Source organism: Lissotriton helveticus, chromosome 5_1, assembly GCF_964261635.1.
Source record: "Lissotriton helveticus chromosome 5_1, aLisHel1.1, whole genome shotgun sequence".
NCBI classification, from domain to species: Eukaryota; Metazoa; Chordata; class Amphibia; order Caudata; family Salamandridae; genus Lissotriton; species Lissotriton helveticus.
The window spans coordinates 1987004262-1987021007 of NC_136065.1; positions in this window are offsets into that span (position 1 = coordinate 1987004262).

Sequence of the window (16746 nt, forward strand, 5' to 3'; positions counted from 1 at the left end):
TTTTTGAGGATCTGATTTGATATCAAGTCTTACTTGGTACCAAATAAGATTTGAAAATTACCAGAACACATTGGGTTCCCTTTTCATATAAACAAAATAATCAGTATCAGTGCTGGTAAATTTAGGGAATTATCGATTTGGGGACAGGATCTTGACTATGGCTGTTAGAAAAAAGAATTTTAAAGTAGCTAATTAATTCAATTTCCAAATATATTCCAATATGCCATTTGAAACATCCAAGTGTCGTAGGGAATTTAAACAAATGGTTTCCTTGAGTGTGTTCATGCTATGCTTATTGGACCTGCCAAGTTAAGTGTTGTCTTTTCAGATCTTGACACTGTACAAAAGTGTCAGAATGAAGTGCTAAAAAATACAAGAAATGAATGTCTACAATGTTTAAAGTAGTAGCATCTGTGCAATAAATGCATTTCTTAATTTCTCAATGTTTACTTTACAGGTTTGTGGTATTTTTGACCTAATGTGATAATAAGGCTAATAGTTACTTCATTGTCACTGGTGATGGGGAGGGGACTTTGGGTACTCTTCCATTCATACATCCAAAAAGGGAAGAAAGGTTGTACCTTGACTAGTCAGGGTGGAATTGCCAGTGTGGAAGAGTGGAAAGTCACTAGTAGGGGAAGAGGAAGAGGTAAAGGGAAGGACTATCTAAAGCGTAGCAAGGAAGGGGTAGGTGGGAGCTCTGACAGGGGGGGCAAGAAAAAATGGAAAAAAATTGTTTTTCCGTTCTCGCTTGTCCCTGTGTCCTATTATGGCCTGTTGCAATATGATCCAAAATCCTTTTGCAAACTAACTACAGCACTGATAGATCTCCCTAAATTAATTATAATAGGAGGAGTTTTCATATTCTTTAATACACTTGACTCTTCTAAGCCTGATACGCTTGAGAGGTTATAGTGTTTAACAAGAGCTTTCCATGTTCTTAAATCTGAGTTGGGACTTATTGATCCTTGAAGGGTTCTTAATAGCTTTTCACAGCACTTTAGCTTTTTTGCTAAGAGATTTGAAACAGCCTTTGAAATACACTTTTGCTTGATCTCAAAAAACTTGGTGAACTTTATATTTAATTTTGTGCCTAACTGTTTTTCAGGTCGCACTGCTCTTTTACTGAATTTTTCCCTTGTGTCTCGGTCAAAATCTACTCCCAGATGGAAGCTTGATAGAATATTAGTCTTCAATAGTGATTTTATTAAGTTAGTGAAAAATAAGATCAAATTATTTTTTGAGCAAAACATAGAGCCAGCTTCAGTTGAAAACATTCGGGACGAATATGAAGCAGCCGTGTAGCGGGGGAAATGGTTTATTTTTACAGAACAATTAAATGAAAATTACAAATAGGATCTTCTCACTAAAGAGAATAAGCTTAATCAGAAACACTTCTAAATTTCCTAGAATAACCAGGCCTATTATCATAGGTGGGAGCTGTCAAAAGATGATTTGAAACGTTATGTATTTAAAAGAGAATTAATAAAGTCACAATCTGTAGGATAAAAATTCTATAACAAGGGTGAATATAGTGGTATCCTATTTGCCTGATGCATCAAAAGTCACTCCATCTCTTATGCCTTACAAAACTGTAAAAATTGAATAGAAATTCCCTTATCACAGATCTAGCAATGAGTGAAGGTGCTTTTTCAAAACATTTTTCAAACTATCTACGGTGAGCAGGCTGTAATCTCAGAAGGCTCTATCTCAAATCCTCAAATCTGGCTTTGGTGGTAATTAGTCTTTGGAGGAAGCCCTAGAGGAAGGTTTTCTTTCAGAGTGGTACCAAGCCTTCGTTAAGGAGCTCCCAGCCCATTTGAAAAATTTGTTCAACTATATTTTTCTGGAGGCAAGGTGCCATCCTTCTTTTGAAAGGAAATCTAATCTGCATTCTAAAAAAAAGAAAGACCTTGGCAACCTAAATTCATTTCGACCAATAACATTGATAAACGCAGATTCTGAAATATTTTCCAAATTAACAGAAATATGTATAGTGGCAGTAATTTCCCAACTGATTGATAAAGATCAAAAGGGATTCATTCCAGGCTCAACTATATTACCCATTTCCTGACAGAAGCCGCAGACTATGTTACTTCTACTGATACAGCTGCATATATGGTTTTTGGATGCAGAAAAAGCACTCAATTTGGTTCCGTGGAACTTTTTGTTTCAGCTTCTTTATAGACTAAGGTTCCTTATTCAGTTAACAATAAATATATACTCCTTATATGAAAAGGCAGTAGTTTCTCTAATATTGAACTGCATAGTTACCCGGAATATTAATATTTTCCGTGGTAACCAATGGGTTTGCCTCCTTCACCAATTTTAATTACTTTATATGTAGAACCGCTTGCAATAGCAATAAGAGTTACTCCGAAGATCATACATAGTCTGTGCATGAGAAGTATTTGAAAATGAATTAGAAAATGTACGTTATTCTACCTACTCAATAATTGAAGCATTACTTAGACTATGAAGATGTGAAGATCACAATATTTGATGAAATTGTGTGCTTTGTCAATCTAAAAAGAAAAAGGTGTATTGATAGAGGCTGTGGTGAAGTGGTGACTGATGATCTCTAAAAGTAGGGTGGCATAATACTATACCCAAATTCCAGTGAGTGAGCCCAATGTCTTCAAGGAGGTTTGAAGTACCCCCCCCTGCCTCCCCTGAGAATAGTTTGGAAAAAATTGGATCAATATACACACTTTAAAGCCCAATTTTCACATACATTTTCTGAACAGCCTATGCATTCACGGTGTGCCAAGTCAGTGGAGCACAACACTCTCCAAAAGTTGACTCAATTTTTTCTAAATTTTTTAGTGAGTCCCAACTATCAATTATTACCTAAATTGTGGCCGCTGTAGCATTTTGATTGTCATCCATGCCTCCCATAAGCCACTGGTGCTTCCTTAAGCCTAGAATTACATACGGTATTTCAGTACCAGAATTTTGACATCTTTAAATCATTGGTGTCCCCTATGACAAAAGTACTTCTAGAATGATAAGGCCATGCTTTTGTCATACTGCCCCACAACAAAAAACCATAGTTGCCCCCCTAATGACAAGAATTACCTCCATTAGGCAAACAACAATATTTTCTCCATCGATGGGCCTTAAGCCAAGAATTACATTCAGTATTGTAGTAACAGCATTTTGATATGGGTTTTTCGTATGACATGAATTATATCCAATCTGACAGTACCAGTATTTTTCCATGGATCCCTCTCATGCCAAGATTTGATTCCAATAAGCCAGCAGGGTTTACAATGTAGCCTGGGTTGTCCAGCTGGATTTATTGTTTCGGTTGTAGAAGCGGGTGTCAGTTAATGTTAGTGATGTCCGATGTTACATGGGTTTGTAAAGCACACCGTAACGCTGGGATCTCTTGGCACTAGACAGAGGCAGTATCAATGTAGGGCTCAGCACAGGCATTAGCAAACAAACAGTTTGCAACCTTTTTCTGAAGTTTAAATTAGGGGGTAGGCGAAACTTGCTGGTTTTCACTCGGCTGATGATCAATGGGTCCTGTTGGGAATGAATCTCTTTATCCGTTGCAAGATGAACTTTGGAGTTCCACCATGATAGGAACAGTGGACCAGAAGGATAATGTGCAGTTGATGAAGAGCCTTTTGAATGGTGATAGAACTGAATTTAGGGGCTCCAACCAGCAATCTGGCCAGTTGATTTTGAATAGATTGCAGAGGGTGAAAGAGGGAGATTATATATTAAGAAAGAGAATGTTACAATTGCCGAATCTCACACAAACTATTGCTGATATAGCTGTGGCCAATACTTTTCTGAGTTAAATACGAAAAGATTGGCTGAAGCTGACGAAGATGAAAGGATATGATACCCTGGCTGACACCTGGCATACCATCTTAAGAGCAGAATCAATTTTTACTCCAAGATTTTTAACTATTTTGGAAGTACACAACAAGGACCATGGGAAACATGCTAGCTGGAAGGGTGCCAGCCGACACCTGATGACCAGTGCCTGAGATAAGAATTGTGGTCTTGTCTATAGTGAGCTTGAGCCAGCGCTGGCTCATGCATGTGTGGAAGGCTGTAAGGGAAGACAAGAATAGTCAGATGTGTTAGAAATTAGTTTAAGCAGTAACTAAGTGCTGTCTGTCTAAGTGTATACATTTATTCAAGGTAATGGGCAATGGCAGCTAAAGGCTGTATATAAACATTTCACATGTAGGGAGAAACTATGAACCTTTGGGGAGACCACATGTTAATTGTATGGAAGATGTCAGGTTTTGTTCTAAAATCATTTGTTGACATCTGTCTAAAAGGAACAAAGTAAACCACTTTATTACTAAACAGCCAATGGCTGTGTTGTAGATCTGCTTTATAAGGATGGCATGGCCAATAATATCAAATGTAGGGGTAGTAAAATGAGGGCAGGTGTAATGTTTTCTTCTGATTCAAGGCAGAGGCAGTCCAATACCGACAAGACAGAAAGGTTAGTGCTCAGGTTTGGGCAGAAGGCACGCACATCTGGCAAGCTTCCGAGATGCTACCAGCTTTGAGAAACTTGTTGAGTTGCATTGCCGCATCCGCCTCTAGCGTTTTTCTCACCGCTGGCAACAGAATAATAGGATGGTAATTAGAAGCTAAAGGAGGATCAAGGTTGGCCTTTTTCAGCAGAAATTCAACAATGCATTTTTTAAAACATCCCAGGAGAGCACCTACCTTTAAGGAAGCATTAATGATGTCTCGTATTTCGCTTGAAGCGAAATCAACTTATTTCAGTATGAATTTCGCCTGACTGGGATCCAGAGAACTTCATTTGTATTTCTTCATCAATGAGAGTAAGGAGGAGTTGTCTATAAGCTCAAAGTCAAATCAGATTTGTGTGGGTTGAGATGGGAGTATAAGTCCCGTTCTTTTTGAAGAAGTAGAACTAGCAATGGAGTTTCTGATTTGTGAAATGTTTGTTATAAGGAAAAAACGTAATTCGTCACAAAAGGTGTTAGAGTGATGAGAGGGTATTCATTGAGGGTTCTTCTAAGATTGTAAATACTTTTTTTGAGTGTTGGTTAAAATGATTTCACTGACATAGGTGGTCTTGCAGATATGATGGCAGTCTTACATTTGAAAAGCTCTTCTTTGTAAAACAACATTTAGCAGAGGAATAATATGATCACCTCCAGAGCCTCTCTGACTTTTTCTAAGCTTTCTTTAAAACACGAAGATCATCATTGAACCAGAGAGTGGATTTCATTACAAGACCGGAGGCTACCATTATGATTATAACTTTTAATGCAGACTCCAAACAGCCGCATATGTCACAAAGCAATAGTTCCATGTAGAACATTCTTAACAAAACAATTCCAGTAAGCACTAGGCAATCAGCCTCTTTTAAATCCGGCTCCAAGCAGATAAGTCATGTTTTTCTCTTACTCTCCTCTGACATTGCTAGTCATTTTATTTATTGCTTATTTACTGCTATTCATAACATGTATTTATTATTAACCTAATACCGTTACATTTCTGCCAATATCAATTGATGACTGATGTTTTTATATAATATTCTTACTTTTTTCACGTGGAACGCTCTGTTCCCTTCCCATCCCTAACTCGATCGCCCGTCCTCTAATTTATGGAGGTCGGCTCGTTTTCATTATTTTCCCCAGTAATCGCGCACTTTCATTTCCTGTTTACTCGGACTGTTTGATAATCGCGCTCTCCCTTCGCGCGATAGATTTATATTCATTCCTTCTGAAGCGAAGACCTTCCGCTTCGACATATTTTCCATCGCTTGATGTCCCTCATTAAATCTCTTCCCCCAGCTCTGCCCGTGATTTTTTGTTTATAACTGAGTAAAGACCGTTAGCAACACACGCGCTGCGTGTTATCGTTGCCTAATCACTTTCCTCAGTCTCCATGCTTACAATGAGCGTCTCTGGGCAACCGGCTGATCGCGCTCGGGGAAACTGTCAGTTTTCCGACGCGATCAGCTGATTTGGACACAGTTATCGTTTCTGCTTCATTTTCTTTGGATTTAAATCCAATTTAAGATATATTTCATTTACAATCCTAAAACGACTCATAACCCCCCCATCTACCCTCTCTCTCTCCCAAAAAAAAAAGGGGAATTACATTTGAATTGATCTTTATATTATATCAAAAAAAAAAAAGGGGGACAAGAGAAAGAAGTCTACTTATTTATTTATTTATTATTATACCTCTCTATTTCCCATCTTTATCATGTCTGACTCAGATTCAGACCAAGATAATCTTTCTCTCCCCAACATTGAGATTGAGGCATTTAAATCTCTAATACATAAAGAAATGAGGTCTTGTATGTTTTCTACACTTTCTAAAGTCATGGCATCTAAGAGATCCTTTTCTCCTGAAGAGGAGGATGAATTTCAATATGAATTTGATAATGATAATGACCTCACTGAAATAAGGGGTAAAAAGAGTAAAAAAACTAAAAATATTGATTGTACCCCTAAGAGCACTATTTCAGGTCCTAGTACCTCAAATCTTACTGCAGGTAATCTTACCTCATATGACTCGGGTGTCCCTAGTGGCACAACATTTAAGGGTGTCCCTCGCGGCACAAATTATAAAGGTGTCCTCCGCGGCACAACTTATCCAAGTGCTCAGAGTAATGAATTTATCCGCCATGATGATGATTTTAGTAACTATGACCATGATGATACTGCCTCAGAATTCCCTGACGAATTCGTCCTTGACTTGGATGATGATAATCAAGATTTTGAATCCTTTGACGATAATTTATCTTCTTCCTCAAAGGATAGCGTTCTAGATCCTCTAGGCGAGGAGATGTTTTCACCTTTTAACATTAGACATCCTAGAAGCTCTTTGGGTTCCTATGGATCATGTTAGTAAATTCATTACCAAATGGATTAGAAATCCCCTGGAGAGAGACACTCGTAATCTCTTACGAGCAGAATGTTCAAGACCTTCTATCGAAGGCAAAGTCTGTCAAACACCTAATCTTGATCCCGAGCTGATATAATATCTTTTCAAGCTCGGTAGGGATCCCAGGAAAGGTATGGAGAGATCCCTTAAAATCTGTCAAGACCGACTTCTTGATATTTTAGGTCCGCTCACTAAAATTATTGATGCCGCTGAAAATAGTCATATCAACGGCTCTACTTTGAACACTGATCTTATCCGTGGCTGGAGTCAAAGGGCACTAGTACTCTTAGGAAACGCCAATGCCAGTCTCAACTCTGGAAGAAAAAGAGTTGTTCTCACTAAGATTAGCCCAAAGTTGAGTGACTTAGCTGATAACGAACCTTCACTTAATCCTAAAGGCCTACTTTTTGGCGAAGACCTAATCAAGACATTAGGTAAATATGTGTCCACCTTTACAGCCCTGGATAAAGCACATCAAAACATGAAAAAGGTTTTCAACATCAACAGCAATAACCTTTTTGGCTGGGCCGGAAGAAGGGGCCAATCTTTCGGCCGATTTAATCGTAGGCCCTATGGTAGATCCAGAGGTTATAACGCAAGAGGCGGCTACCAATCCTCCTACCAACCCCAATTTTACCCTTCAAGAGGAAGAGGCTTCCGTTCAAGAGGTTCGAGACCTAGAGGAGGATCTAACGACGCAAACCCACAAAGTAAGTGCTTTGATTCCTTTTTTCCCTACCACAAAAGTGGGAGGCAGGCTAAAATTCTTTCTCGAGAGTTGGAAACTAATCACTCAAGATCCTTGGGTTCTGAACACTGTTACTGGTTTTACAATAGATTTCATAGATACTCCGATTCAGTTTTCTTTCCCAAGAGTAATGTCTCTCTCTCCAGATCAAGGGAAGATTATAGAAGAGGAGATCTCTTCAATGCTCGAGAAAGGCGCAATCATAGAAGTCCCTATGGAATTTCTGAGGTTTGTAAGTACTCTTTTTCTTGTAGAAAAAAAGGACAAAGGTTGGAGACCTGTCATAAATCTCAGGGAACTCAACAAATACCTTGTTTACAGACATTTCAAGATGGAAGGTATCCATCTGTGGTAAATAAATAATTAAATACCTGTTCTATTTTTGACTAGATATACAATAACAGATAGCTCAATAAATAAGAGTCAAGATTCGAGGTATCTTGAGTTTGCAGGTTTTAATACAGCATAAAGGACAGCAACAGGACAACCTGCACGGGAATAGGATGGCAGCTGCCGGGGGGGCAGGATCGGGACAACAACTAACTTTAATAACAGTACATAACATATATATACTAAAACAATTGCATTACAGTTAATACAGTAGGCGTAGCAGTGGGCGGAGTTCGTAGCAGTCGCGAAAGATAAGGCATAAAGTAGGTGTAACAAGAGGCGTGTACAGGGCGTATACATAGACATGTGATGTAAACGTAACAGAATATGTCATAAATGGGGCGGAAACATGGAGGGGGCTACCTAAGGAGCCGGGACCTCTGACCTAGTGGTGCGCGCAAGCTGGCAATGACGTGTTACTAGGGAGAACTGGGGGCTATGACTTCTGCGCTAGAAGAGGAGACTAAAGTCTGGAGAGTCAGAGCGACATGTACCTAAACACTATCTAGTATCTGATGTTTAGAGAACATGTTGATAGAATCCAAAAGTTATCAGGGTAAAGGCTAACAGACTCTAAGACTGGTGCATGCATTATTCTATATGTAGTGCGTGTTGAGGAATATTAAATGACCATTAATACAGTATTTCTCTTACATGGAGACGTAAAGGCTAGACGATGACTGAAACTATTGATGCGATTCAGTAGCTTAGGAATGCAGAGAAGGAGGGCTGGACTGATAACTAGAATCATAACATACTCTTGGCAGACTGGCAGGCAGAGCCAGGTCGAGCCGGGCACTGTGAGGCAGGAAGTAAGTGAAGGGTCAGGGGATACAGGTGGGGGCTGTATCGCTCCTCAGCGAGGGTTCAGGAGACAGGAGCTGAATCTGGTGTCCGGGCCCTTTTGAGGCCTAGAGACGGGGACTTTATTCTGAATTAACGTGCACACTGTGAAACGTGGCAACATAAGCTTTACATAGCCTAATACTCGTAGCTTTCACGAGAACTGGAAACTTGGCATACTAAAGTTGGACACGACTAGAATTGCGTCTTTAATCGATCATAAGGGAATACATATGCATATTAATCATGCACATATAACATAGGATGGGGAACACGTAGGGACACAGAACATGGCAAAATTTACTTTTCCACATTCCCTCCTTGTCACTACGTTTCCATCAGGAAACATCAATATTCATGATACCATCTATCATTTCATACAGTATCATTTGCTCGTCTCGAATTGGCTTGGAACGGGACTTAGGACTAGGACTTGGAATACAGGATGTAGCACAAATGCCGCAAATCGCAGGGCCACATTGTAAACAGAGGCAGCAACTGAAAATTATCATTACTGCTATACCTAGGAATGACAATACTTTCCATCCCCAGGCAGAAATTATACTCCAGAGCCAACCGGACCATGTCCAGGTGCCTGGATTCTGGTGTAACTGATGGGCAATTTTATGAAGTCTGGTTATAGCTGAATAAACAGACGGCGCGTTATTAGGAATGAAAATGCAGCAACTAGATCCGATGACTCTTACATGCTCCTCCTCTATCGGCCAGTATGACGTCAAGAACGAGACGATTTTGGAGCACAACAAATCGCATAGCAGATTGCTCTTCGGTTAAGTTACCTAGAGCAGAAGTAGTCTCATTCACTACTGCTTCAAGGGTTCTGGTTAACCTACGGATTAGCTTACTATTCTGGACAGGGCCTATAAAGAAGAAGAATCCTTTATTGAAATCTTGATACTGTTCTAGAGTAGTTTCAGTTTGATCGACAATCGGGGACTCGATCTCCCTTCTATGTCTAATGTGTACTAGATGTGTGTTTCTATGATAATCGGATGGGCTAGAAAAACTGGTGGCAGTAGGAAGGCAATGTAACATGTTCCATCCCAGTCGAGGGGCAGACGAACATATGCGGTCTGACCACAAACAAAATATGAATGACGTGAGGCTTTGAAAATAGATTTCCCACTGTCACTATACTTGACAATAGTAGTACAATCACTATGTCCTACATGTGCGGAACCATTCTTTCGGACACATAATTCGCCTTTGACTGGTAGAACTGAAATAGCAGGTAAATCTGGAGTAGTATCGGACTGAACATTCAGGACCATAAATTCGAAGAATAATTACCTAAATTATAAACTTCATTTTCTAGATCTAACCCTGTTCTATGGGTGAGACCTTGCTTGTCTGGAAAACATGTACTATTCAGAAGGGACATATAAGGTGGGGATAACGTTAACGTGGACCATGCTCCACACGAACCATTATGTGAAAATGGATAAGGAAAGAGTGGCAGAACTCCCTTCGGTGTCTGGAAAGGGGGGAGTCGACCACACACCCAACAATTAGTGGCATTGCTGGTCTGGTGTGAATAGTGTAGCATTCTGATAAATGTATTATTTCTCATAGCAAGACGATAGGATAGCTCGTGAGGAGGCAAATCACTAAATGTGTGCTCTACTGTAGCATTAGAAAACTTATTTACATGAGAAATTGGAAAACATAAATGCAATGCATAACTTGTGCAGGTAACCATCAAACTCAAAAACATAAGAAAACATAGAATAACGATACATCTGATAGAGTTTTGACTAACTCTCTCACTATGGGGGTCTATCTCATACATGTCAGAAACCTGTCTAACCGTTTCACCCGAGGGGGACTTAGACAATTAAACTGGCTGACTTATTTTACTAGACCGGAGCTTACTTTTATACTCCTGCTGCGGAGTTTCCTCTAACAGGGGAGGCTTGGAATCAAAGTTTGTAGCGGGACAGTCCTTGAGAAGAGGGCAGTCTTTAGAAATGGAACAGTCTTTGGAATTGTCATTAAAAGTCTTTTTCCGGATTCCATGAAATTTCTTGACGTGGGACAGATGGACCCAACCCTTGCGGCCTTCTAGCTTCACGGCCGTGCGGGTGGTCAGAAGGACAAGTTGAGGTTGTTTCCAGCGGGGCTCCAGCGGACTTGAACGATCAAAGTTCCGGATTAATACAAGACTTCCTGGAATGATTTCATGCGGTTTCACCTCGGTATTGTCTGGAAATGCGGCGGCAACCTGTGAACGACAAGAGTGGAGGGCAGACATCAAGGAAGCTAGGTAATCTGTCAGCATATTACTGGAAACATCTGTAATACTTCGGGGTCTAGGTGTACCCCACATGTTCGGGGGGCGGCCGAATACGACCTCATAGGGGGACAGACCTGATCTGGAATGTGCGACCATGCGCATATAAAATAGGGCGACTGGCAGAGCTACTAGCCAGTCTACACCTTTCTCTTTACAAACTTGGGCGATGCGGATTTTTAGGGTCTGATTATGTCTCTCTACGAGACCTGCTGCTTCAGGATGGCGTACACAATGAAACTTCCACTGGTACCCTAACAGAAAGGACACATGCTTCATTAACTCAGATGAGAATGGCTGGCCGTTGTCTGAATACACGACCCTAGGGAGTCCATAACGAGGGAAAAATTCACGAACCAGCTGCTTGGCAGTGGTCGCGGCTGTGTAATCTGGAACTGGATATGCCTCTGTCCACCTGGACAAAGCGCATACAACTACAAGGACATACTTGAAACCTCGACATCGCTCCATCTGGATATAATCCATCTGGAGGACTTCAAAAGGGTGGTCAGGAGGCTGGAATCCCCCTTGTTCCACCGGGACACTTTTACCTGGATTGAACTGGCAACATATCATACAGGTACGGACTTTCTGCTTGGCTGCAGCTCGTAAATGCTTGTTGAACCAAATGTTCTGGATACTGTCTAACATAGCTTTTTCTCCTAAATGTGCAGGACTATGTGCGGTATTAATAATGACTTGAACCATTGAGTCGGGGAGAAACCATGTGGCTTTTCCCTTCGTCAACCACCCCTGATCTGTCTGGACCCCTCCTTGTTCGGACCATTTCTTGATTTCCTCGGGAGTAGCATGTAACTGGATATCTATGACATCTTGAGTAGGGTCCTTAACTGTCATACATGTAATCTGATCTGGAATGGATGTCTGTGTCGTGTTAACTGGAATGTCTGGAGTCTGGGCTGTGAGCTTGGCTGTTCGATCTGCTAGATCGTTACCTTGGGAAATGATGTCAGTGACTTTCGTATGTGCTTTGCACTTCATGATAGCGATAGCTGTCGGTAAATGTATTGCATCTAACAGAGCTTGAATGAGGAGACCATGCTGAATCTTGGTTCCATGTGAAGTCATAAAACCTCTTTCTTGCCAGAGCACTCCAAAGTCGTGTACGACTCCGAATGCATAACGTGAATCTGTGTATATGTTAACTTTCAGGTTCTTGGCACGTATGCAGGCTTGGGTCAGAGCGACTAGCTCTGCTGCTTGAGCGGACAGGGTGTCAATACGGTGTGTCTCTATAACTTCAGTGTCAGTAGTCACTGCATACGCGGCTACTAGTTCTCCTGTACTTGTTCTCATACATGAACCATCCACATAAAGTGTCAGGTCGGGATCTGGTAACGGAATATCTGTCAGATCTTGTCTTGGCTTGGTCATGGTGTTAACAACTTCCACACAATCATGTGTGGCAGGATTTGGAGTAACTGACGGTAACAGTGTAGCGGGATTTAGAACGTTGCAGCGTCTGATTTCTATGTGTGGCTGGAACAGTGTCAATTCATAACCTGTTAAACGTGCAATTGTCAAGTGCTGAGTCTGTGTTCGGTTTAAAAGAACTTCCACGGAGTGTGGAACTTGTACTGTCAGGGAATGTCCTAATACTATGGAATCACTTTGTCTGATAGCTAGTGCTGTGGCTGCAACTGACTTGAGGCACGCAGGCAGAGCCTGGGCTACTGGATCTAGTGTGCTCGAAAAATAAGCACAAGGCTTGTATTGTCCTGCTTAATCTTGTGTGAGAACAGATAATGCTGTACCTTCACGTTCTGTGACAAAAAGTGTAAAAGGCTTACTGTAGTTCGGTGTTGCTAGAACAGGAGCTTGACATAAGGCTTTCTTTAATTCATTAAAAGCAAGTGTATGTTCAGATGTCCAAGGGAGGACAGTCGATACGGCTGCCTCCTGTGTCGTTAACTGTATCAGTGGCTTGGCTAGGAATGCATACTGAGGAATCCATTGTCTGCAATAAGAAGTGAGGCCGATAAAAGCTCGTACCTCCTTCTGGGTCTTGGGCTGAGGAAGACTCGCTATTAACTGGATACGGTCAGGTGTCAACTGCCTACCCCTCTTGGACAGTAAGTGGCCTAAATAGATCACTTGCTGGACACAGAATTGAAGCTTCGAAGGGGACACCTTGTGCCCCATCTCGGCTAGAAAATACAAAACTGTAAGTGACGCTCGCTCGCAGTCACGTTCAGAACGGGCTGTGATCAGTAGATCATCGACATACTGGAGCAGGGCAGTGTCAGTTGGCATGTGAATATTGTCTAGTTGTCTTTTAAGTGCTTGACTGTAAATACTAGGACTTTCTGTGAAACCTTGAGGAGCTCGTGTAAATTTATAGCTCCTTCCATTTAAACAGAATCCGAAAAGGAACTGGCTGTCTGGATGAATCGGAACACTGAAAAATGCGTTTTTGAGGTCTATGACAGTGAAAAATGTGGCTTCAGAATCAATGGCTGTCAATAGGGAAGAAATATCTGGAACAACTGGGTACTGGGGAATGATACATTTATTAAGCTCTCGAAGATCAATCACTAATCGATATACTGGAGGTGCATTTGGATCAGTACGTTTCATGACTGGAATGATAGGAGAATTAAATACATTGGAGTCAGTTTCTACAACCACTCCTTGAGCAATGAGCTCGTCAATAATTTTGGATAAGGCTGCTACAGCCTCGGGTGGCAATCTGTACTGTCTGATTCGTGGTAACACTACACCTGGTTTCAGAGTCACACGATGGGGTGTGATTTTCATACAACCTACATCAGTTGGACCTTGCGCCCATAGATGCTGCGGGACATTCAGTAATCTTGGATCAAAATCTCGTAATACATAGTGACCCTTAAAGTCACGTAAAAACAAACGTATTCCTTCTGGGGATCAACAAATAACTGCACCTAATTCTTTCAATGTCTTAATACCTAACAAATTTTCTGGACATGATTTCGTAAGTAATAAATCAGTAGTTCGGGACAATGGACCTACTTCTAGAGAAACTGGTTTGGAAATCTCGTTAACTATTGGCTTTCCTGAAAATCCAAGGGAAACATTTCTAGAGCCTGAGAGTGGAGCCCCTGGAACCTCGTCATGACTGATAGTAGTCCTACTTGCCCCTGTATCAATCAGAAACTTTCTGTCTTTCCCCAATACTTGACTGTGAACATAGGGACCCTCTTGATCTACAGGTATCTCGATGAGAGGCAAGCCTACCTCCCTCTCTAGGCTGTTTCATGAATACTGCTGGTACTCTGGATACTCGGACTGTGCATACTGGTACATTTGCTGTGTAACATGCTGTGTTGCAGCTATAGGCTGCGGTACTGTAACCGTCTGTTGTGCATTCTGTGGTAACTGAGAAGTCTGTGAAACTTGTTCTTGTCTAGGCGGACGTGGTCTTTCTTTAGTCTTACCGGTAGCTATGTTGTGTTTCAGAACTGCACACTCGTTTATAAAATGACCTGGCTGTTTACAATAATTGCAGGTCCCTTTAACAGGAACTGCAGGATGACTGGCTTGATTCATACCCCTCTTCTGACTGTCTTGAGGAACAGATTGTGCAACTAATACTTTCATTTTCGTGTCTTTCATACGTTTCCTTTCATGATCTTGCTCTTCTCTGATTCTATTCTGGTGATATTGAAGCATCTGAAGCATTTGGGACGGAGTATTAGCTTGCCAGGTACTTTCGACTTTCGAAACTCGGTTTTTAACTTGTGGACTTGAATTCTCGACTAGTTTAGTAACAAAAAGATGAGGGTATGACTCGCTACTCGTCTTCAAACCACTGTTGATACTAAAACATTTCTCGAATCTAGAATAAAAATCACTAGTATCTTCGTCTGGTTTCTGTTTACAGGCTGAGATTGCATCCCAGTCTTCCTTTTTCGTGGCTAATAATCTTGGCAAAACTTGTATTAACAGCTCAGGCAATTCTTTACATTTGTCTCCTAGACCGGTACCTGGTACACGTGTATTTTCTTCAGCTTCTAGAGCTGTCCAATCTATCTTTTTCTCTCCCACCTCCCATTCTTTTTCTTTGAGTTTTTCATATATGCCCGCAGGCAACAGGACCTTTAACATTTTAATTATATCTGGATACGTGTATTCTCCCATACGGAGCATGTCCTTTAATTCACGGTGGAACCCTGCTGGATCTTTATCGTGACAGGGAATTAACTTCTTCATCTCTAAGAGTTCCATCTTTGTAATCGGGGTGTAAACAAATACTCGTTGCATTTCACCACCCGCTGTCCTAACTGGGTGTACTTCTCGTAACGGATGCTGTCTGTCTATGTAGAATGGTTTATTTTCTGGAGGTGGGACATGAACAAAATGCGGATTCAGGAACGTTCTATATTTGTGGCGCTGTTCTAGAATGATACTAATTAAATCGGTACCTAGACCTTTCCATCTATACTGTAGTAACTCGTTCAGAACATCATGTAATGGACCTGGATCAGAATGTTGACCCTCATACAGAGTAATGAGGTGCTGGATCATATACATACCCACCAGTCGCTGCTCGGCTGGGGGCAGTTTCAGAAACATTTGTGCCACTATTTCGTCTGGAAAAGTGGTAGAATCAGTAGCCCATCGGACTGCTGATCGGGCTAGTTCTTGTTCATGCATGGTACTAAGTTCACTATAACCGATTCGTGATTTCAGAATGTGATCGGTAGCTTGAAATACTTGCTCTAGAGAACCTTGTTCTGGTGCTGGAAGAGGAACAGTTTTCTTGTAGTCTAGACGTGAATGTCGGTCGGGAAGTCTAGTTCTACCTACATACGCTATTCTGGAAGGATTCTCGTCGTCTACCTCTTCGGTAGGAGAGTCGTCTTCTTTCTCGCTTACTTGTGCTGCTTTGCGTTTCTCGTGTAACCTTATTATTTCCTTACGAATTTTCTTGTACATACTCTCTATACTACTGAGTGTCTTGTGTCTTCCCTCGGCTATATGATCACTCCATTTTGTCAGAACTCTCATTTCGGTCGGATCTTTAGTCGGATAATCTTGTTCTCTTATTAAACAATTAATTAGAAACTTTAAAAGCATGAGCTGGGTCTCAGCTTTCCTTTGAGACATGGCTTCACCAATACTTTCTGGATCTGTTCCTGTACGAATGAAACGATATATTCTGTCTAGATCTTCTTTCATATTTGGTAGGGTGTCCAAATACTCGGTCACCCGTCTTACACGCAATGAATATATAACCATACTATCATCACCTGGGACTGGATCATAACGGCATTCGGTAAGAGCTCGCCTGATATCTGCAACGGACTGATGTTTGGGCGTACGCTGTAACGCACGTTCATGTAACTCGACTACCATTACACGTTTCTGTGGCGGCGGGGTACCAGGAGGACCTCCCCCCGCGGCCCCTAAACTGGAATCGTCGACTGATACTCTTCGTGCTGGCAGAGCGACCGGTGCAGCGGGTACTTGTACTGTAGGCTGAACCGGGGGTACCGTAACAGGTGCCCCGGTGGCTGGAGGAGCAGGAATTACATTATTTACAGGAAAT